General features: G+C 35.0%; 3 long non-coding RNA genes across 3 annotated transcripts in view; all 3 read left to right on the top strand.

The window, feature by feature from the left end:
• LOC139125506 (uncharacterized) overlaps positions 1-14743 on the top strand; it is a 77765-nt gene extending 63022 nt beyond the window's left edge. The window contains exons 2-3 of the long non-coding RNA XR_011550251.1: positions 10886-11092; positions 14549-14743. This is a non-coding gene — a long non-coding RNA (uncharacterized lncRNA). The remainder of the gene's footprint in view (positions 1-10885; positions 11093-14548) is intronic.
• LOC139125343 (uncharacterized) lies at positions 128-5023 on the top strand. Its single transcript, XR_011550201.1, has 3 exons — positions 128-295; positions 2043-2182; positions 3738-5023. It is a non-coding gene; the product is annotated as an uncharacterized lncRNA (long non-coding RNA).
• On the top strand, positions 5189-8187 carry LOC139125481 (uncharacterized). Its single transcript, XR_011550241.1, has 3 exons — positions 5189-5236; positions 6411-6782; positions 7348-8187. It is a non-coding gene; the product is annotated as an uncharacterized lncRNA (long non-coding RNA).
• Positions 14744-25654: the final 10911 nt, after the last annotated feature.

Genomic DNA, 25654 nt, shown 5'->3' with positions numbered 1-25654 from the left:
AATATTTGGCTGTTTTGATATAATATGTCAGGTTTTGTAAGCTATTCCATACATCTAATAGACAGGTGTAAAAGCAGGTACTACTTTCCATACGGCGGACGTATACTACAATAAAAAATCAGTCCGATACCGGTTGTTTGTATCTTGATTCAAACACATCTACGTTTCAACGATGTTAGTATAATTACGGCGGGCTTGACATTACCAGAGTCTCTCACAACGCTAACCAGTAAAATAACGTCATCTTCCATGTGACCAGGCATTGTTGAAAAATGGACAAACTAGTCACCATAACGTAAGTTGGATAACATATCCCAGTGGTTATTACAGTACAGGTGGCATTATGACGACGCAGGTGGCGCCATTTTTACGTCGATCAGCCTATAGTTTGTTAAAGTGTCCGCGGAAAGGGGGCAAAGTACAAATGTTTGACTTACAAATCCTACATATGTTGCAGTGAATGTCGACCCAATTAAGACTTAATTGAAGTGAAACATAAAAGTCTCAGGCGGTCAACAATAGAAGTAAAGCTTTAAGTTATCCAGGAACATCATGGGATGCCAAAATGCTTAAAAAGATGATGAATGAGTTTAAATAGTTCCAGAACTTACGGCATGAAGGTATTCACAAGATCACTATCTCAAATTGAAACGTTGAAGGGAATGCTCGGTTGGTACAGCCCATTACCGCGATCTGCAAAAAGGCGTTGTTACTGCACGTACAAAACCATCACACTCATAGGGTCAATGAAAATATTAAGTGTTGTTTGCTAATGAATAAAAGTAAATGAATGGATGTAAATAAATCTATGTGAGTTCTAGAATTACATAAATCTTTTCGACAGTCGAAAAAGACTACAGTTCATTAATAGGATTTCATACTTGTTATTTTCAAAGCTAATGCTAAGAAACCATACGGATTACAAAAGGAATTTTTACTACCTTTAATAGATTTTGTCTTGTGCTGGGAGTATATGAAATTAAAATGCATTGTGTGTAAAAGTGGACTTCTCATCACATCAAGAATTTGAGATAGTGATCTTGTGAATACCTTCATGCCGTAAGTTCTGGAACTATTTAAACTCATTCATCTTTTCATCTTTTTAAGCATTTTGGTATCCCATGATGTTCCTGGATAACCTAAAGCTTTACTTCAATTGTTGACCGCCTGAGACTTTATGTCTCACTTCGGTAGCAAAATCGAATTTAAAGTGCAGAGAATTCACACAAACTTTTTCAATCGTTGTATAAAATCTTTATTGCTGTTAACAAACCGTCCATGGTCACTGCAATTGACAATTTAACCTTGCAAAACATGTGTGAAAGTTGCTCATGATCATTTCAACAGTCGAAAAAACTAATAAATAACACATGAAAATGGCAGTGCGGGAACCAAACCACCAAGCAAGATAATACTTTAAGCTTGTGACATTATTTTGTGAGAATCATGGATAAATTACATTTCATCCATAAAATTGATAGAAAGTATCACATTTTCACATTCTGTAACACCTAAAGTAAAATGTACTTTCTTTACGGGTACTGTAACAGACAAAAACACCATGGAATTTGTTTCCGACCAGGCAATTGCAAAAAAATATCAGATACTTGACTATATCAATTCGACAAAGTCTAACATGAGACGTAGCTACAAAGTAAAATTGAGCAATAGAATTTTTTTTGGCCGTGATTAAGTTTCAAGCAAAATGAACTTCGAACTTCTTTAAAAAGCGCTTGATATATTTTTGCTAGTATTCAAACACTGTGCCAGTTGGTCGTTGGAATTGCATTCTTGACCGATTTTCATATCGTAGGTTATCCACTTGTTGCTTACAGAATAATTGTCTGACTAGATGAATGCTTACACTGTTAGCAGGAAGATCTAATCGGTATTACTCAAAACATATCCTCTGAAGAATCTTCCTTGGCGTATCTGTTGCTATGCATAAAGATGCACACAAATTCAAATGCTCATCGCTTACTCATTTTATGAAATTAATACAATACGGTGTTTCATTTGTCAAAATCTTTTACATATTATAGACTGCTGTATTGGACGATTTTCATCGGGGCTTCAGTCCGATGCCAGGAGCCAACACAACCACCTTTGCAGAGTGATGTTGAAATCGAATCAGAAAGAGGGCAATGCGAAAAGAATTCTAGTCAATGTGCAGTGAGAGAAGGCAAGTATACTGGTATACATTTGAATGTCTATCCTTTTTCCCTTCCACTTCTTCGTCAGTCATTCCAATATTTAACTAAAATTATCTCAACCATTGTGATTTTAATAGAAATATGCAATTTTTTAATGTTGTTTAATAGGCTATGTAATTAAGGGAAGGACGTCATAAGTATAAGATAACACTGCCAACAAACAGGCATGTGATAAACAATTTAAGTCTATTATTTTGAAAAGGTGAAAACATTTGTGGAAAATGTTTTGGGACAATAAATTTAGCATCACTGATGTCATTGTTTCGCATTATTTTTACTTGTATCCGTTATTCTACATAACTCATGTTTAGTAGTGTTAAACTATGACGGCATCGCCCTCTATGTTATTTGGTCTAAAGGAAGGGATTGTCCGGCATGCAAAGGTTGACAAATGTCGAGGAAATATGAAGCAAATTCAACATGTGATGCATGTTCACCAACTTTGTAGCTTCCAATCACTGTAAGACTTTCCAAATAACTTTGGACGTATCCCTTTATATGATAACGGCCCTCCATAGAAGGACCATGATATGATAGAGCTACTTCAGCCGCAGTCACCACTTTCGGCACAACCGCCTTTTTAAAAGTTAGATATGCACAGGGGAAGCTTGGCTAGGTTGTGCCTAGCATCAGACCCGTTGTGTGAGTCCCATACCCCTCCCTTAAACGTTTCATACATAAATTAAGGTGTATTTAGTCTGCTTAAGTAAACACGCAAAAAACAAAAGCAAAACACGGTCCCTCCATCGACATAGAGGGATTGTGCATAACAAAGCCTTTAGAATCCGAAGGTACAATTTATTGCTGTAACGCAGTCCTTCCACGTGGTCGGAGAGGCTGTGCCTGAGTAGACGATTATGTCAGTACCTGAAATCACACTTTTTTTCTGTCATTGCTTGTTTGTCATATTTGCCTTTGTTACGAGAGAGAAAAAGAACAATATGGTGAACTCAACAATTTCCTTTTAAAACGAAATTTATTACGAAAAATAAACAAACAGTAAAAGGCTATTAACTCAGCTGAGACGGCACTAGGCTTCAGACAGTGAGGCAGACCGATGTAGTCCTTTGGCTTGAAGGCTTGAGGTTGCACAAAGTCCACAGAATAAATCCAGCATTTCTGTGAAGGTCTTGAAAAGTCTTGAAACTAATACTGCTGGAGTTTCAAAAGCCTTGAAGTAACACATCAGAGACACTATCCCAAAGGTCTGACAGAAAATCATGCTGCCCCAGTAATTATACTTAAATGGTTATATAAGAGATCATTAGAACGATGTATATCTTCTAATGATATGCTAATTACTGCTCTAAAAATATCTCCACTTGTGACTAATCGAATTTCCAGAAATTGTAAACATGACTAAATTTTTATTGATTTCAACGTCATGAATAAAGGACAGTGACCCAAAGAATGTTCTAGATTATTTAACTCAGGTCATGAGTGTGGGGAAAAATGACCTACATAACACCTTGCCTCACTGCATGTCATCCATGGGATTGTACATTTAAAAATTTCGAATTTCAGACGGCGTCATTCTGATAGCAGGCACTGGGTGGTGGCCGAGAACAGGTGACCTTTCCTGGAACATCATTCAGAAAGATATAGCAACTCTGCTAAAGAAGACAGGGCACAGTGTTTATATAACAGTGTTTGATGCTACTGAGGAAGAAATCAGAGATGCAAGAAATCATGGAATTGACTTAATCATTGCTAAAGGAGTTTCAGAAGACATGCCTTATTCAGATAGGCTACTCCGTCATCAGGTTTACTTTCCGATTCTCTCAGAGTTCAAAAACATATCCGTCATCATTGGGTATGCGGACGATAAAAATCTTTCAGATGCTGCTCTGAGTATGCAAGATTCCTACTTTCAAGATGCTAGTTTTGTACTTTTTCTCACTCACATACCAGAGGATACTGACAAGGAACCTTCGGAAATTGAAGAACATGCTAAAAATATCCTTGAGCATGCACGGTCTGCAAAATTTCTTATTTCGATAGGACCTAGAATATATTCACACTTCAGGAACAAATTTCGTACCATTACGAACACAGATTTTACTCCTGAACATTTGCAGTTCATTCCGGGTGTGGATGATAAAATATTAAATACTGTTGTTTATTGTCCGTTTTGTAGAAGGAAAGATTGAAATTCTATCTTTTGACTTCGCTGCTAAAAGTGTGTCGGACTGCAAAAAAAATTCTGAAATTGCCGCCCTTGCAATCGGTAAACTTGCTAACGACATTGTTGCAATAAACAGATTGGTCAACAGATTTGAGTGGAAAATCCGTGGATTACCACAGGAAATTGCGCGTGAATGCCAAGATCTATTAAGGATCAAAACTGACTCATCTCATGTTTCCGTAAAAGCATACCCATTTTCAGGTGACGTAATCGAAAATATATCAGCTGATTTTAAACAATGTCATCTACATCTATTCATACCTGAGCAAGCTCCTTTCGGAATGATTACTCTAATGTCCAGTGCAGCTGGTGTACCAACAGTAATAACTACACACTCTGGCGTTGCCGAATATTTGAAACATGACATGATAGAACAATACAATATGATGGTAATCGGAGGATTTGGAATACATGAAGATCCAGCAAAGATTGCCGATAGACTGAAAGAGAAGTTTGCTCACTTTCTCGGAAATCAAAACTCGTATAAAACATTATTCGAAAATGCCAAAACACTGCAAAATATTTTAACAGTGTCGATAAGAGAAGGATTTATTGACGATTCACATAAAAATTTGTCGACAAAATTCAAAGAAGAAGTCAACGCAAAGTTACAGGAAAGACGTTTTTCAAAGGTAAGAATCCAAAGTTATTCTTAAGAATGCTAATATTGACAATATGTTTAATGATTAAATACTTAAACAAAATGATACTAGTTTTTACTGATACGTTCGATTTTATGTTGTCATTGATGTTTCACAGACAGCAACAGTTCGGAAGGAGAGCATGTAACAATCAGGAACGGCTAATGGCACCGGTGATATCTCCTTGACTGAAATGGGTAAGTTATGGAAAAACTAAATAACTAGAGAAAGATTGATTGAAAAACAAGCAGACATTGCGGGTAAGAGTAAGAACTGCCTTGTAAAACATCATTTATCATAGTAAAGACAAAATGGTAATTTTACTAAAATAGAAAGCCAGCAGGGGAGAGAATACTTACAAAGTTCAGTTGTACAACTGAATTATAATCAGCAAAATATCGGTAACAATGTGTGTCTTTGTATTAGTCCTGACGTGGCCTAGACATCGTTGATCAATTTCTAATTATATTCTCTTTTTTGACAAATTCTTAATGGTATGATGTCAAATGAGACGAAATGTCTGCGTATGCAATAACACCACTTGCGTACTTTTTTAGATTTAGCAAGAGTTTTGTCTTTTGACTGCTAATCTTGACATGACAAAATGCCTGCAAATTCTACACCATATTTTATTTTAGTGTTCTCACCAGCTCGTCTGTATCAGTGTTATCCCTGAAAAGCAAGAAAGAAATTCACGCAGAAAGATTTTGTCTGAGCAGTGGACCTAATGCTGATAAGACGCTCCAATTTGGCTAACAACGTCGTATGCTTGTTAACCATGTCTGCTTCTACTACAGGATATCAAATATCAATGTTGTGCTCCTGTTGTACTGATGAAAGGTTACGTATTTCACGGTTTGATCATTACCCTTGTCACCATGATGCTAACGAAACTGCGATTTGGGATTTCAAAACTAGCTTATTACAAAAAATTCTTACAGTTGCAGCACTCCGAGCACGTTATAAGAAGTAATCTCTATGCTAAATATTATCAACTGCAATACAATCTGTTTAAGAAGCGGTTCCTGATAGTTTCCATCGATAGTGATATGTGGCATACCCGATTTCGTGCACCTTGCTATCACCTTTTACTCACCAACATGTCATTTAAATGAAATTACTACGCACTGCCAGACTTCCCTGTAATCTGGGCAAAGCCTAAACCTATAGATCTTTCGCCTCAAGGTGGCTGCCTGGATCATCAATGAATTGTTTTATACCCTATTGCATCCGAAGGGCGCGCTGAAAATGGAAATGGCAGGAACTGAAAGTGCAAGAAGGCATTTGAAGATGGATTTGACATTCAATAAATTTTCAAGTCCCACCTTTGCAATGTACCCGTATCAAACACTTCCGTATTTTTGTTGACAGGAAGTCTAAAGATTGGTTTAAATCCTGATACTAAGACACCCTTGCAGGAGGATTTAAAAAACAATATACGCCAAGAATTAAAGTCATGTGATGATCTACCGAGATTTGAGAAGTTTCTTCGAAGTTTTGAGATCAAGTGTCAGCTCCTATTTGACCATGGGTTGTCGGTCGTCGTGTTGTGTCCATCCACTGTAACTCTTGATATCTTGTGGGCTAACTATGAGAATGGTTCCCTGTCTCAGATGATTCAAACAGACGTAGAGAAAAACGTCAAACTAAAGTCTGTTGGTGCAGGAAACCTAAGGCTGAGAACAACTATAGAGAAATGGCGCTACCGCCAATGCAAGTTGGGACTTGATATTGCCCATAAAGGTATAGTTAATTTAAATTTAGTTAAATTATATTCCTACTGAGAGCACAAGGAGACTTGAATTTGCAGCAAAGTATTGTTGACATTTCAATAGGTCAAAATATTCGGACAAACATTAAACCGATCTACACATATCTCTCAGATTTTTGGAGATTTTCAGTAGTTGTTAGTAAAGTCTTGAAAGAAAAAGCATTTCGTGTTTCATTATTGGTATGTTGGAATCATTAATCCATTTCGTGGGACTAAATATTCAAGTTACTAAAGCTTTAAAGCAATGATTGTTTAACATGTTTCCATTTATATGTGTTAGTGCATTTTCGTCTCATTTATGCCACTAAAAAGCACCAGGAAATAATGAAAACCTTTTTATAAGTTACCCAATCTCGCTAAGATCTCCATCAACATGATCAAAAACGCTTATTATGTTTACCACGATTATTTGCCTATTCCAAAAGTTACATATGAACTGGTTAAGTTTGGGTACAATGAATACTGGATATGGTTTTGAGCAACATTTTCATATTTCCTGTGTAGCAAAGGCATTATTGTTTGTTGTTTGTTTTACAGAGCAAGAACGTGCTACGGCAAGACTCTTTTGGATTGCCATGAGTGGGTTATGCTTTATAGCAGTGTTGATTTCCATTGTAAGAGTACCATCCCTTGCACATCTTTTGCTTTTTAAAGTAGACCTCCATATTGACACTGAAAATGTTATTTGTTTTTCCTTATTGCCCAATATCGTCTGTTCCTGCGCCCTGTCAGCACGACTATGCCAAATGTGAGTCACCAAAATGTCAAAACCAATCAAAGTGCTGATATCATTAGAAAAATTTAACTATGATGTATTGCAATGTACATGTAAACTATTGAATTTGAGTACTCTATTAGCTCTTCTCTGTGCAAGTGTATAATGGCGAAAATATCTGGTTTTACGCAATTTCTGAAAGATTTCACCAACGTTGTACGAAAAGATTAAGGTAAGTGTATTTTTGGAGAAATGAAAAAAGCAAATGAAAAGCAATAGTAAAGATGCCAAGAACAGCAGTTATTCCATTCAAAAGGCCGAAGCTATCAGACTCGTCTATCAGCATTCCAGAAAAGCAAAGTGGTATGCGATCTGACAAACATATTACTGTACTTGGTGTGCACCAACTGGAACTTCTCAAGCTGTGTTTTGTAATCTCAAGGGGCATAGGCAAAACACTTTAGCTACATAGCATGTAGAGTGTTTATTGAAATTCAATTCAATGCTTTTATTAGCAGTTTTCGAAACTCTGCACAGTACTATAAAGATATATGTTATATGTTGCAAATCATTGGGTTTTTGATAATCTTAAAAGTTACAAAACTTTGCTCTTTAGCACATTATATATTCAGGACATCTCAGGGAATCGGTCATCAATACAATACCACCCTTTCATACTTATGTGAATGAATGAATGAATGAATGAATGAATGAATGAATAAATGAATGAATGAATGACTAATAAATAAATAAATGATTCAACTGCAGGGCTTGCATTTTCTGTTCGTTTCAATTGACGTACAGAAATGTTTCAACGTTTTCTTATCAATTTTATGCCTGATCCTAAGATACTAGTTTTAGTCATATACTAAGGAAGCTTTTCATACACATTTTATTATTTTTCTTGCTTGAACCTTGCAGTCTTTCTGGTACATTAAGTCACACAGAAGGTCATCGAATAACAGAGGTGAGTCACTTTGATTTTGAGGATAGTTGCAATAGTTGCAACTCTAAATTCAGTTCATAGTGATACACACTCCAGAAGTTTAAAGGTGGAATGCGCTTTGAGGACAGATATTCGGACTCTGAAACCTTTTCGTGTCTTCTCTAATCTACCACGTATGGGGATTGGGGCAATATTTGAGGCCCGTTGAGTAAGAAAACATTTCACAGTTGTTAAATCGAAAAATTTTATTTTTTTCTATACAGTTAACACAGGGCTGGTGGCCATTTTGAATTTCAAACATCGGTAATGCTCACTTTGTTTCTTTTGTACCGAAAATTGCACGATCAACCCCAATTTTTATTCTGGATTTTGAAAGAAAAAGGTTAAAAGATTCTTGAGGAAGATTTGAGTGAAAGTTTAGGTCTTTTACCATTGAGGTGCATTCTATCTTAAAACATGTGGATTTCAGTAAATCTTAAAATTATAGATTATCCAAAGCTCTAATAAGTCTCTCGGCAAACCAAATACTGTTGATTATAGAGTAAGAGCATTTAAAGGCCAAGTAATTGTAACTCTTCATGTTTTTCAGGGTTTTCTTGTTGAAAGTGACAACAAGCTTCTCTAGGTTTACACTCAACTAATACATGCGGATATTGCTTTGTTTTCTTGTTAACATTGTCTTTAAATATTAAGAAACTGCATAGTATGTGATAATTATCAAACGTACTAACATAAATAATAATTAATATAAGTATTATATAGAAATAATAACACGAATAATAATAGGTTCAATTTCCGTGAAAATTTCATCATAAGGGTATTTTGGGTCGAAAAGACCAAATATGATATCGATTTCACTGCCCCATGTTTCCATGGTAACCATTTTAGGTGCTGAAAATTTCAGTTTTTCTAATATCCCATGAAAAGTTACTTTGATTGATATGAAAATTATCTAGTGGGGAAGTTCGGGTCATAGAACACAAATGCCAGACTTATTTTAATGTTTCAAGTTGCCATAGTAACTATTTTGGGATTGAAAATGTTACTTTTTCCCTAATTCCTATTACAAACTATTAATTGATGTAAAAAATTGATAATAAGGGATTTTCTGGTCAGCACACCAAAAAGTCACACTTATTTTAATGTGAGATGTTTCCATGGCAACCATTCAGGAGTAACAACACCTTTTTTAGAAGTCCCACAGCTTCAATGAACTGTTTTTAGATTTCTATATAATACTTATACCCCCTAAACTTGTAATAATAATAATAATAATAATAATAATAATAATAATAATAATAATAATAATAATAATCATTTTACACAAAGTTACATCTTTATTGCAGGGGGAAATATTCAAATATAGAAATACTGTTTTTCTTGACGTCATAGCATGTTTCTCTAGGGGAGGCGGAGGGGGTCTTGAAACTTTTATTATCTGTGAGGCACAGGAAGTCATATGTTTTTACTGAGTCAGTAGGAACTTTGCCAATTGTAACAGAGGCCAATGAAATATTTTCCAGCCAATTCAATGCTGAAACTGAATGCTCTGTAAATGAATAAGCTCATCATTCTAAATTAATGATAAAAAATCTACTAAAGCCTTTCATTTTATTATTTGGAACCAATGTCACTCATGCAAAATGTAGCGTCAAATGCAAATACATGAGAAGTTGTCAACTCCCATTCTGGTTAACATGTAATTTTAATAATGAATGGTTCAAGAATACAGGCAAATCAATAAAAAGAAAACATGTTCGATCTTTCTTTGCAAACTCTAATATATGTATATAGCCAAACCTGCCAATTTGATTAATTCCTAGATGCTAGTTACCGATGCGTTTTCATTTACATGTTGACCACGCAGGAGAGGTCATCACCTTTCACTGCTTTTGTTTCTTGAAACTTTAGGAACTTAAATTTCTTTATTGAATAACTTTGGGACAAAAGAGTAGCATAACCTACATAGACAGGAAGGATATTCACCCAAACAAAAGTTTCATTGATGAAAGTATTTTGAATGATTGTGAATGCATTGAAATATTGTTATATTTTAATTATTGGTAGTGAGCTTGTATTATGTGGATACAGAGTTTAACAAAACAAAAAGAATGAAATCTGAGAAACTTGATGAAGATAGGAATACCACTCTGGTACAGCTTATCACCAAGGCTTACAAAACATACTCACTTGAAATACGACTTAACAACATTTAATCTTCTGAGTTGTGAATTGGTACGGGCTTCTGTTAACCCTCAACAATCTGTTTTTGTAAGTGATTCATTTTACCTTACTACTTATTGTTCTTGTTGTTGAAAAAAAACATAACTTGTCTGGTCATTTGTCCTGTACGGCAACACAAAATGATATATCCTCTAGCGATGAAACTGCAATCGGGACATCTGCTCTTGCAGGTACCACTGATGATGTACAGAAATCAACCACAGAAGTTACGCAAAGTAATAATGGTGATACAACAAATGGAGCTGAATGTAATGGTGAAGACCAGACTGTCGATGAATTGGTTCCTGGTACACCAACAACTGATGATTCTTGTAGTGACTCCTATGATACAGCTTCTACTGGTGATACTGCTGATATTGCACAGCTCAGTGACGCAGGTACTGAACGGCATATTTTGTATTTATTGTTACAGATCTGTTGAAGTACACTTAACATTAATAACATAACAATACTAATTCTTCGTCATATGACACAATATATATATATATATTATATATATATATATATATATATATATATATATATATATATATATATAACAAAAGCATCAAGTACAAAGAATTGTGTATTTTTTAAGTATCTATATAACACGAATTACATTAAGTACGAAGAAATAATATATTGTGCACCCTTCAATCTTCAGACAGAAGTGAAAGGCTCTACACTCTCCTTTATATGGTTTGGACGTACCATTTTGTTTCTAGGTTGTATTCAAATTTTGATAACTAAGGTCTGTTTTGGTGGTGACTTCGAAATAAATATTATTTCTCAATTTCTTTAGATATAAATACGTAAAAACATATAAAGATGTAAACACTTCCTCAGTATAAGCTGACCCCACTGTCAAAGCATGCCTCAATGCTTTACACTACAAATATGTAGTAGTTCCTGCAGACAAAGATTCAAACAAAATTATTTTTGTATGTAGCAATTAGTATAGCTAGTGTATAATATAGAAGGACAAAACACTACTTGTGTTTTATTGGATGCCTAAACTACATAAGAACCCTTTCAAACGATGCTTTACCGCAGGATCAAGCAAATGCACTGCTGAACATCTGTCACAATTATTAACTATAATTTTATCCACCATCAAAATGGTCTTTTTCAATAGTTTGACAAAGTTTATGAAACGGATGGGTTGAATCAAATTCTGATACTAAAAATTCAAAGGAATTGTTGCTTTCGAACTTAAAAGTCAGGAGAAACAAGTACAAGTCAAGCCAGACATTTGACTTTTCCACATTAATACATCACAATTGCCCATGATCAACTAAAGACAAGGCTGACATCTCTTATGAAGCAAGCTTTCCTGCATTTTAAAAATGGCAGTAAAAAGTAGCAATACATAAATTATTTTAGTAAAAACAAGGAAGAAAGGCACAAATATACAGAACAAAAAATATATAAATGCTTGATTTCTTAATTGACAACATATTTGTTAAGTTTGTTGGTATACCATTTCAGCAATTTATCGGCATACAAATGGTACAATTTGTGCACCCATTCTTGCTGACTTATTTCTGTAATCATATGAAGCAGAATACATACAATCTCTATACACAAAGCAGGGTCTAAAATCTTGCAAGGCGTATCAAAACTAGTGAGATAGGGATACACACGAAAGAGGACAAGTGAGGACTTTCAATAGCTTCTATGGTAGATAAGACGACATTGTGGCCAAATACGACACCTCGGTCACCAGAACAAACTAACCCAAACTACAACTTAACAACATTAAATCTTCCGCGTAATGAATTGCCATGTGCTTTTGTAAACCCTAAAAAACCTGTTTTGGTAATTGATTCATTTTACCTCATCAGTTTTTGTTGTTGTTGGTAAAATATAATTTGTCAAGTCATTTGTCCTGTACGGCAACACAAAATGATATATCCTCTAGCGATGAAACTGCAATAGGGACATCTTCTGTTGCAGGTATCACTGGTGATGCACAGAAGTCAACCACAGAAGTTACGCAAAGTAGTAACGGCAATACAATTAGTGGAGCTGTATCTAATGGTAAAAACAAGACTGAAGATGAATCTGTTCCTTGTAAACCATCAACTGATAATTCTTGTAAGTACTGTAAGCTTGTACTGCTGATTTTACACTGCTCACTGATGCAGTTACTAAATGGCATATTTTGTATATTATATTGTCTCAGCTCTGTTAAAGTACATTTAACATTATAACAATACTAATTCTAATTCTAATGTATCCTGCAATCTGCAGACAGAAGTGAAAGGGTTTATAGCTCTACACTCTATGCGACGTACCATTCTATTTCTAGGTGGTACTAAAATTTGATAACAAATGTTTTGTTTTGGTGGCGACTTCAAAACAAATATTATTTCTCTAATTTCTGTAGATGTAAATATGTTAATATACGTAAAGAAGTAAACACCCCTGGTACTTCCTCAAAATTAGGGTGCGTTCACAATTACCTCTGGAGAGGGGGGGGGCAAATTCAAAAAGGGTCTCAGATTTGTCAAATACCCTCCTAACAAGCCTACTCTGTGTTAACGTCCCCTCTTCTGACTTGCTTTAATTTTATAATCCCAATCCCCGTAAAGGAAGGCAAAGTGTGGCCGATATAGTGCTTCGTCCAAAAACACAAATCATAATACATAGGAGTCTATTGGGTAAACTATTAACATTTTCCCATAAAAAGCTATATCTCTACATTTATATGTGTGTGATAATTCATGTAAACGTCCCTTGCTTGAAGTTGCAGGTAAAAAATACATGTGTGTACAAAAAAATGATGTTTAGATTTCATCGATTATGTTGATTCAAGATACATGGTGGTCTTTGAGAAAACTATGAATGTGTACTTTCAATATAAAACTAGCAGACTTTTGCACATACTCACAATTCCCCACGATAAAGTGAAAACAAGGCTGTCGTCTCTTGTGAAGCAAGCTTCCCTACATAAAAATGGTAGTAGAAGGTACCAATACTTTACCATTAAATATAGGTCAAGTTATTTTAGTAACAATTACATGTATGCCGGTACAAATATACACAGATGAAGAAATTATTAACATGCTTCATTTGTTTTTCGACAACATAATTGTTAATTTCGGTGGTATGACATTTCAACAATCTAATGGCATACCAATGGGTACAAATTGTGCACCTCTACTTGCTACCTTATTTCCGTATACATATAAAGCAGAGTTCATGCAATCTCTTTACAAAGCAGAGTCGAAAGAAACTTGCAAGGCGTTTGATGATCTGATTAGTCTAGACAATCCAGACATGTCAAAAAACGTACGTTATGATATTTATCCTGAAGAGTTGTAAATTGAAGAAACAACTGAAGAACTTGGCTTCGTATCTCACTCTCCTCTTACAAGTGGGTACTAATTGGATACACACTAAGCTGTATGACGAAAGAGATTATTTCGATTTTAACAATATAAATTATCCCCACTTGTCAAGTAATATTCCCTCCGCGCCTGGTTATGGTGTATATGTTTCTCAACTTCTCAGATATTGTAGAGCTTGTGATTCCAACACTGATTTTCAAATAAGACTCAGCTCATTGGCATCAAAAATAGTGAGAGAGGGATACACACCAAAGAGGACAAGTGAGGACTTTCAATAGCTTCTATGGTAGATAAGACGACATTGTGGCCAAATACGACACCTCGATCACCAGAACAAGCTGACCCAAACTACAACTTAACAACATTTAATCTTCGGCTTGACGAAATGCTATGTGCTTTTGTAAATCCTGAGCGAGTTGTTTTGTAATTGATTTATTTTACCTCACAACTTATTATTGTTGTTGAAACAAAATAATTTGTAAAGTCATTTGTCATGTACAGCAACACAAAGTGATATATCCTCTAGCGATGAAACTGCAATAGGGACATCTGCTGTTGCAGGTACCACCGATGATGTACAGAAATCAACCACAGAAGTTACGAAAAGTAATAATGGCGATACAACTAGTGGAGCTGTATCTAATGGTAAAGAAAAGAGTGACGATGAATTGGTTCCTGGTACACCTACAACTGATAATTCTTGTAAGTATTGTAAGCTTCTACTGCTGATTTTACACTGCTCACTGATGCAGTTACTAAATGGCATATTTTGTATATTATTGTCTCAGCTCTGTTAAAGTACATTAAACATTATAACAATACTAATTCTAATTCTAATGTATCCTGCAATCTGCAGACAGAAGTGAAAGGGTTTATAGCTCTACACTCTATGCGATGTACCATTCTATTTCTAGGTGGTACTAAAATTTGATAACAAATGGTTTGTTTTGGTGGTGACTTCAAAACAAACATTATTTCTGTAATTTCTGTAGATGTAAATAAGTAAATATACTGTACCTAAAGGCGTAAATACCCCCCCGTTACTTCCTCAATATTAGGCTGCATTCCACAAACACCTCTGGAGGGGGGGGGGCAGATTCCAAAAAAGGTCTCAGATTTTCAAATACCCTCCTAACAAGCCTGCTATGTGTTCATGTCCCTCTTCTGACTTGCTATGATTTTGAAATCGAAATCCCCCAAAGAAAGGCAAAATGTGGCCGATATAGTGCTTCGTCTAAAAAATCAAATCATAATACATAGAGTCTATTGGGCAAACTATTAACATTTTCCCATAAAAAGCTATATCTCTACATTAACTATATGAGTGTTATAATTGATGTAAATGTACTTTGCTTGAAGTTGCAGGTAAAGAACACATGTGTGTACAAAAAAATTGATGTTTAGATTTTATCGACACTGTTGATTCAATATATATGATGGTCTATAAGAAAACTATGAATGTGTATTTCCAATATAAAACTAGCAGAATTTTGCACATTATACTCACAATTCCCCACGATAAAGTAAAAACAAGGCTGTCGTCTCTTGTGAAACAAGCTTCCCTACATAAAAATGGTAGTAGAAGGTACCAATAATTTACCATTAAATATAGGTCAAGTTATTTTAGTAACAATTACATGTATGCCCGGTACAAATATACACAGATGAAGAAATTATTAACATGCTTCCTTTGTTTTTCGACAACATAATTGTTAATTTCGGTGGTATGACATTTCAACAATCTAATGGCATACCAATAGGTTCAAATTGTGCACCTCTACTTGCTACCTTATTTCCGTATACATATAAAGCAGAGTTCATGCAATCTCTTTACAAAGCAGAGTCGAAAGAAACTTGCAAGGCGTTTGATGATCTGATTAGTCTAGACAATCCAGACATGTCAAAAACGTACGTTATGATATTTATCCTGAATAGTTGTAAATTGAAGAACACAACTGAAGAACTTGGCTTCATATCTCACTCTCCTCTTATAAGTGGGTACTAATTGGATACACACTAAGCTGGATGACGAAAGAGATTATTTCGATTTTAACATTATAAATTATCCCCACTTGTCAAGTAATATTCTCTCTGCGCCTGGTTATGGTGTATACGTTTCTCAACTTCTCAGATATTGTAGAGCTTGTGATTCCTACACTGATTTTCAAATAAGACACAGCTCATTGGCATCAAAACTAGTGAGAGATACACACCAAAGAGGACAAGTGAGGACTTTCAATAGGTTCTATGGTAGATAACACGAAACTGTGGCCAAATACGACACCTCAGTCACCAGAACACACTGACCCAAACTACAACTCAACAACATTTAATCACCAGTGTAATGAATTGCCATGTGCTTTTGTAAACCCTGAGCAAGTTGTTTTGTAATTGATTTATTTTACCTCACAACTTATTGTTGTTGTTGAAAACAAATATAATTTGTAAAGTCATTTGTCATGTACAGCAACACAAAGTGATATATCCTCTTGCAATTAAACTGCGATAGGGACATCTGCTGTTGAAGGTACCACTGATGATGAACAGAAATCAACCACAGAAGTTACGCAAAGTAATAATGGCGATACAACTAGTGGAGCTGTATCTAATGGTAATGACAAGAATCACGATGAATTGGTTCCTGGTACACCTACAACTGATAATTCTTGTAAGTATTGTAAACTTCTACTGCTGATTTTACACTGCTCACTGATGCAGTTACTAAATGGCATATTTTGTATATTATTGTCTCAGCTCTGTTAAAGTACATTAAACATTATAACAATACTAATTCTAATTCTAATGTATCCTGCAATCTGCAGACAGAAGTGAAAGGGTTTATAGCTCTACACTCTATGCGATGTACCATTCTATTTCTAGGTGGTACTAAAATTTGATAACAAATGGTTTGTTTTGGTGGTGACTTCAAAACAAACATTATTTCTGTAATTTCTGTAGATGTAAATAAGTAAATATACTGTACCTAAAGGTGTAAATACCCCCCCCGTTACTTCCTCAATATTAGGCTGCATTCACAAACACCTCTGGAGGGGGGGCAGATTCCAAAAAAGGTCTCAGATTTTCAAATACCCTCCTAACAAGCCTGCTATGTGTTCATGTCCCTCTTCTGACTTGCTATGATTTTGAAATCGAAATCCCCCAAAGAAGGCAAAATGTGGCCGATATAGTGCTTCGTCTAAAAAATCAAATCATAATACATAGAGTCTATTGGGCAAACTATTAACATTTTCCCATAAAAAGCTATATCTCTACATTAACTATATGAGTGTTATAATTGATGTAAATGTACTTTGCTTGAAGTTGCAGGTAAAGAACACATGTGTGTACAAAAAAATTGATGTTTAGATTTTATCGACACTGTTGATTCAATATATATGATGGTCTATAAGAAAAACTATGAATGTGTATTTCCAATATAAAACTAGCAGAATTTTGCACATTATACTCACAATTCCCCACGATAAAGTAAAAACAAGGCTGTCGTCTCTTGTGAAACAAGCTTCCCTACATAAAATGGTAGTAGAAGGTACCAATACTTTACCATTAAATATAGGTCAAGTTATTTTAGTAACAATTACATGTATGCCCGGTACAAATATACACAGATGAAGAAATTATTAACATGCTTCATTTGTTTTTCGACAACATAATTGTTAATTTCGGTGGTATGACATTTCAACAATCTAATGGCATACCAATAGGTACAAATTGTGCACCTCTACTTGCTACCTTATTTCCGTATACATATAAAGCAGAGTTCATGCAATCTCTTTACAAAGCATAGTCGAAAGAAACTTGCAAGGCGTTTGATGATCTGATTAGTCTAGACAATCCAGACATGTCAAAAAACGTACGTTATGATATTTATCCTGAAGAGTTGTAAATTGAAGAAACAACTGAAGAACTTGGCTTCATATCTCACTCTCCTCTTATAAGTGGGTAGCAATTGGATACACACTAAGCTGGATGACGAAAGAGATTATTTCGATTTTAACAATATAAATTATCCCCACTTGTCAAGTAATATTCTCTCTGCGCCTGGTTATGGTGTACACGTTTCTCAACTTCTCAGATATTGTAGAGCTTGTGATTCCTACACTGATTTTCAAATAAGACACAGCTCATTGGCATCAAAACTAGTGAGAGATACACACCAAAGAGGACAAGTGAGGACTTTCAATAGATTCTATGGTAGATAACACGAAACTGTGGCCAAATACGACACCTCAGTCACCAGAACACACTGACCCAAACTACAACTTAACAACATTTAGTCTCTAGTGTAATGAATTGCCATGTGCTTTTGTAAACCCTGAGCAAGTTGTTTTGTAATTGATTAATTTTACCTCACAACTTATTGTTATTGTTGAAAACAAACATAATTTGTAAAGTCATTCGTCATGTACAGCAACACAAAGTGATATATCCTCTTGCAATGAAACTGCGATAGGGACATCTGCTGTTGAAGGTACCACTGATGATGAACAGAAATCAACCACAGAAGTTACGCAAAGTAATAATGGCGATACAACTAGTGGAGCTGTATCTAATGGTAATGACAAGAATGACGATGAATTGGTTCCTGCTACACCTACAACTAATAATTCTTGTAAGTATTGTAAACTTCTACTGCTGATTTTACACTGCTCACTGATGCAGTTACTAAATGGCATATTTTGTATATTATTGTCTCAGCTCTGTTAAAGTACATTAACATTATAACAATACTAATTCTAATTCTAATGTATCCTGCAATCTTCAGACAGAAGCGAAAGGGTTTATAGCTCTACACTTTTTGCGACGTACCATTCTATTTCTAGGTGGTACTAAAATTTGATAACAAATGTTTTGTTTTGGTGGCGACTTCAAAACAAATATTATTTCTCTAATTTCTGCAGATCTAAATATGTGAATATACTGTACCTAAAGGTGTAAATACCCCCCCCCCCGGTCACTTCCTCAATATTAGGCTGCATTCACAAACTTCTAACAAAATTGCTATGTGTTCATGTCCCTCTTCTGACTTGCTATAATTTTGAAATCCCAATCCCCCAAAGAAAGGCAAAGTGTGGCCGATATAGTGCTTCGTCTAAAAAATCAAATCATAATACATAGATTCTATTGGGCAAACTATTAACATTTTCCCATAAACAGCTATATATCTACATTAACTATATGTGTGTTATAATTCATGTAAACGTACTTTACTTGAAGTTGAAGGTAAAGAACACATGTGTTTACAAAAAATTTGATGTTTAGATTTCATCGGTACTGTTGATTCAATATACATTATGGTCTTTGAGAAAACTATGAATGTGTACTTTCAATATAAAACTAGCAGACTTTTGCACATACTCACAATTCCCCACGATAAAGTGAAAACAAGGCTGTCGTCTCTTGTGAAGCAAGCTTCCCTACATAAAAATGGTAGTAGAAGGTACCAATACTTTACCATTAAATATAGGTCAAGTTATTTTAGTAACAATTACATGTATGCCCGGTACAAATATACACAGATGAAGAAATTATTAACATGCTTCCTTTGTTTTTCGACAACATAATTGTTAATTTCGGTGGTATGACATTTCAACAATCTAATGGCATACCAATAGGTTCAAATTGTGCACCTCTACTTGCTACCTTATTTCCGTATACATATAAAGCAGAGTTCATGCAATCTCTTTACAAAGCAGAGTCGAAAGAAACTTGCAAGGCGTTTGATGATCTGATTAGTCTAGACAATCCAGACATGTCAAAAAACGTACGTTATGATATTTATCCTGAATAGTTGTAAATTGAAGAAACAACTGAAGAACTTGGCTTCATATCTCACTCTCCTCTTATAAGTGGGTACTAATTGGATACACACTAAGCTGGATGACGAAAGAGATTATTTCGATTTTAACATTATAAATTATCCCCACTTGTCAAGTAATATTCTCTCTGCGCCTGGTTATGATGTATACGTTTCTCAACTTCTCAGATATTGTAGAGCTTGTGATTCCTACACTGATTTTCAAATAAGACACAGCTCATTGGCATCAAAAAACTAGTGAGAGATACACACCAAAGAGGACAAGTGAGGACTTTCAATAGGTTCTATGGTAGATAACACGAAACTGTGGCCAAATACGACACCTCAGTCACCAGAACACACTGACCCAAACTACAACTCAACAACATTTAATCACCAGTGTAATGAATTGCCATGTGCTTTTGTAAACCCTGAGCAAGTTGTTTTGTAATTGATTTATTTTACCTCACAACTTATTGTTGTTGTTGAAAAAAATATAATTTGTAAAGTCATTTGTCATGTACAGCAACACAAAGTGATATATCCTCTTGCAATGAAACTGCGATAGGGACATCTGCTGTTGAAGGTACCACTGATGATGTACAGAAATCAACCACAGAAGTTACGCAAAGTAATAATGGCGATACAACTAGTGGAGCTGTATCTAATGGTAATGACAAGAATCACGATGAATTGGTTCCTGGTACACCTACAACTGATAATTCTTGTAAGTATTGTAAACTTCTACTGCTGATATTACACTGCTCACTGATGCAGTTACTAAATGGCATATTTTGTATATTATTGTCTCAGCTCTGTTAAAGTACATTAAACATTATAACAATACTAATTCTAATTCTAATGTATCCTGCAATCTGCAGACAGAAGTGAAAGGGTTTATAGCTCTACACTCTATGCGATGTACCATTCTATTTCTAGGTGGTACTAAAATTTGATAACAAATGGTTTGTTTTGGTGGTGACTTCAAAACAAACATTATTTCTGTAATTTCTGTAGATGTAAATAAGTAAATATACTGTACCTAAAGGTGTAAATACCCCCCCCCCCCGTTACTCCTCAATATTAGGCTGCATTCACAAACACCTCTGGAGGGGGGGGGGCAGATTCCAAAAAAGGTCTCAGATTTTCAAATACCCTCCTAACAAGCCTGCTATGTGTTCATGTCCCTCTTCTGACTTGCTATGATTTTGAAATCGAAATCCCCCAAAGAAAGGCAAAATGTGGCCGATATAGTGCTTCGTCTAAAAAATCAAATCATAATACATAGAGTCTATTGGGCAAACTATTAACATTTTCCCATAAAAAGCTATATCTCTACATTAACTATATGAGTGTTATAATTGATGTAAATGTACTTTGCTTGAAGTTGCAGGTAAAGAACACATGTGTGTACAAAAAAATTGATGTTTAGATTTTATCGACACTGTTGATTCAATATATATGATGGTCTATAAGAAAACTATGAATGTGTATTTCCAATATAAAACTAGCAGAATTTTGCACATTATACTCACAATTCCCCACGATAAAGTAAAAACAAGGCTGTCGTCTCTTGTGAACAAGCTTCCCTACATAAAATGGTAGTAGAAGGTACCAATAATTTACCATTAAATATAGGTCAAGTTATTTTAGTAACAATTACATGTATGCCCGGTACAAATATACACAGATGAAGAAATTATTAACATGCTTCATTTGTTTTTCGACAACATAATTGTTAATTTCGGTGGTATGACATTTCAACAATCTAATGGCATACCAATAGGTACAAATTGTGCACCTCTACTTGCTACCTTATTTCCGTATACATATAAAGCAGAGTTCATGCAATCTCTTTACAAAGCATAGTCGAAAGAAACTTGCAAGGCGTTTGATGATCTGATTAGTCTAGACAATCCAGACATGTCAAAAAACGTACGTTATGATATTTATCCTGAAGAGTTGTAAATTGAAGAAACAACTGAAGAACTTGGCTTCATATCTCACTCTCCTCTTATAAGTGGGTAGCAATTGGATACACACTAAGCTGGATGACGAAAGAGATTATTTCGATTTTAACAATATAAATTATCCCCACTTGTCAAGTAATATTCTCTCTGCGCCTGGTTATGGTGTATACGTTTCTCAACTTCTCAGATATTGTAGAGCTTGTGATTCCTACACTGATTTTCAAATAAGACACAGCTCATTGGCATCAAAACTAGTGAGAGATACACACCAAAGAGGACAAGTGAGGACTTTCAATAGGTTCTATGGTAGATAACACGAAACTGTGGCCAAATACGACACCTCAGTCACCAGAACACACTGACCCAAACTACAACTTAACAACATTTAGTCTCTAGTGTAATGAATTGCCATGTGTTTTTGTAAACCCTGAGCAAGTTGTTTTGTAATTGATTAATTTTACCTCACAACTTATTGTTATTGTTGAAAACAAACATAATTTGTAAAGTCATTCGTCATGTACAGCAACACAAAGTGATATATCCTCTTGCAATGAAACTGCGATAGGGACATCTGCTGTTGAAGGTACCACTGATGATGAACAGAAATCAACCACAGAAGTTACGCAAAGTAATAATGGCGATACAACTAGTGGAGCTGTATCTAATGGTAATGACAAGAATGACGATGAATTGGTTCCTGCTACACCTACAACTAATAATTCTTGTAAGTATTGTAAACTTCTACTGCTGATTTTACACTGCTCACTGATGCAGTTACTAAATTGCATATTTTGTATATTATTGTCTCAGCTCTGTTAAAGTACATTAAACATTATAACAATACTAATTCTAATTCTAATGTATCCTGCAATCTTCAGACAGAAGCGAAAGGGTTTATAGCTCTACACTTTTTGCGACGTACCATTCTATTTCTAGGTGGTACTAAAATTTGATAACAAATGTTTTGTTTTGGTGGCGACTTCAAAACAAATATTATTTCTCTAATTTCTGCAGATCTAAATATGTGAATATACTGTACCTAAAGGTGTAAATACCCCCCCCCCCTGTCACTTCCTCAATATTAGGCTGCATTCACAAACTTCTAACAAAATTGCTATGTGTTCATGTCCCTCTTCTGACTTGCTATAATTTTGAAATCCCAATCCCCCAAAGAAAGGCAAAGTGTGGCCGATATAGTGCTTCGTCTAAAAAATCAAATCATAATACATAGATTCTATTGGGCAAACTATTAACATTTTCCCATAAACAGCTATATATCTACATTAACTATATGTGTGTTATAATTCATGTAAACGTACTTTACTTGAAGTTGAAGGTAAAGAACACATGTGTTTACAAAAAATTTGATGTTTAGATTTCATCGGTACTGTTGATTCAATATACATTATGGTCTTTGAGAAAACTATGAATGTGTACTTTCAATATAAAACTAGCAGACTTTTGCACATACTCACAATTCCCCACGATAAAGTGAAAACAAGGCTGTCGTCTCTTGTGAAGCAAGCTTCCCTACATAAAATGGTAGTAGAAGGTACCAATACTTTACCATTAAATATAGGTCAAGTTATTTTAGTAACAATTACATGTATGCCCGGTACAAATATACACAGATGAAGAATTTATTAACATGCTTCATTTTTTTCGACAACATAATTATTAATTTCGGTGGTATGACATTTCAACAATCTAATGGCATACCAATGGGTACAAATTGTGCACCTCTACTTGCTACCTTATTCCGTATACATATAAAGCAGAGTTCATGCAATCTCTTTACAAAGCAGAGTCGAAAGAAACTTGCAAGGCGTTTGATGATCTGATTAGTCTAGACAATCCAGACATGTCAAAAAACGTACGTTATGATATTTATCCTGAAGAGTTGTAAATTGAAGAAACAACTGAAGAACTTGGCTTCATATCTCACTCTCCTCTTACAAGTGGGTACTAATTGGATACACACTAAGCTGGATGACGAAAGAGATTATTTCCATTTTAACAATGTAAATTATCCCCACTTGTCAAGTAATATTCCCTCCGCGCCTGGTTATGGTGTATATGTTTCTCAACTTCTCAGATATTGTAGAGCTTGTGATTCCTACACTGATTTTCAAATAAGACACAGCTCATCGGCATCAAAAATAGTGAGAGAGGGATACACACCAAAGAGGACAAGTGAGGACTTTCAATAGGTTCTATGGTAGATAAGACGACATTGTGGCCAAATACGACACCTCGATCACCAGAACAAACTGACCCAAACAACAACTTAACAACATTTAATCTTCGGCTTAACGAATTGCTATGTGCTTTTGTAAATCCTGAGCGAGTTGTTTTGTAATTGGTTTATTTTACCTCACAACTTATTGTTGTTGTTGAAACAAAATATAATTTGTAAAGTCATTTGTGTGTACAGCAACACAAAGTGATATATCCTCTTGCAATGAAACTGCGATAGGGACATCTGCTGTTGAAGGTACCACTGATGATGAACAGAAATCAACCATAGAAGTTACGCAAAGTAATAATGGCGATACAACTAGTGGAGCTGTATCTAATGGTAATGACAAGAATCACGATGAATTGGTTCCTGCTACACCTACAACTGATAATTCTTGTAAGTATTGTAAACTTCTCCTGCTGATTTTACACTGCTCACTGATGCAGTTACTAAATGGCATATTTTGTATATTATTGTCTCAGCTCTGTTAAAGTACATTTAACATTATAACAATACTAATTCTAATTCTAATGTATTCTGCAATCTGCAGACAGAAGTGAAAGAGTTTATAGCTCTACACTTTATACGACGTACTATTTTATTTCTAGGTGGTACTAAAATTTGATAACAAATGTTTTGTTTTGGTGGTGACTTCAAAACAAACATTATTTCCCTAATTTCTGTAGATGTAAATATGTGAATATACTGTACCTAAAGGTGTAAATACCCCCCCCCCCCGCCGTCACTTCCTCAATATTAGGCTGCATTCACAAACTTCTAACAAACCTGCTATGTGTTCATGTCCCTCTTCTGACTTGCTATAATTTTGAAATCCCAATCCCCCCAAAGAAAGGCAAAGTGTGGCCGATATAGTGCTTCGTCTAAAAAATCAAATCATAATACATAGAGTCTATTGGGCAAACTATTAACATTTTCCCATAAAAAGCTATAGCTCTACATTAACTATATGTGTGTTATAATTCATGTAAACGTACTTTGCTTGCTTGAAGTTGCAGGTAAAGAACACATGTGTTTACAAAAATTTGACGTTTAGATTTCATCGGTACTGTTGATTCAATATACATGGTGGTCTTTGAGAAAACTATGAATGTGTATTTCGAATATAAAACTAGCAGACTTTTGCACATTATACTCACAATTCCCCACGATAAAGTAAAAACAAGGCTGTCGTCTCTTGTGAAGCAAGCTTCCCTACATAAAAATGGTAGTAGAAGGTACCAATACTTTACCATTAAATATAGGTCAAGTTATTTTAGTAACAATTACATGTATGCCCGGTACAAATATACACAGATGAAGAAATTATTAACATGCTTCATTCTTTTTCGACAACATAATTGTTAATTTCGGTGGTATGACATTTCAACAATCTAATGGATACCAATGGGTACAAATTGTGCACCTCTACTTGCTACCTTATTTCCGTATACATATAAAGCAGAGTTCATGCAATCTCTTTACAAAGCAGAGTCGAAAGAAACTTGCAAGGCGTTTGATGATCTGATTAGTCTAGACAATCCAGACATGTCAAAAAACGTACGTTATGATATTTATCCTGAAGA

Source organism: Ptychodera flava (genome assembly GCF_041260155.1).
Source record: "Ptychodera flava strain L36383 chromosome 3 unlocalized genomic scaffold, AS_Pfla_20210202 Scaffold_25__1_contigs__length_14229661_pilon, whole genome shotgun sequence".
Lineage (NCBI taxonomy): Eukaryota > Metazoa > Hemichordata > Enteropneusta > Ptychoderidae > Ptychodera > Ptychodera flava.
The sequence above is the reverse complement of the archived record's forward strand: the minus strand, read 5'-3'. Positions and strand labels throughout refer to the sequence as shown.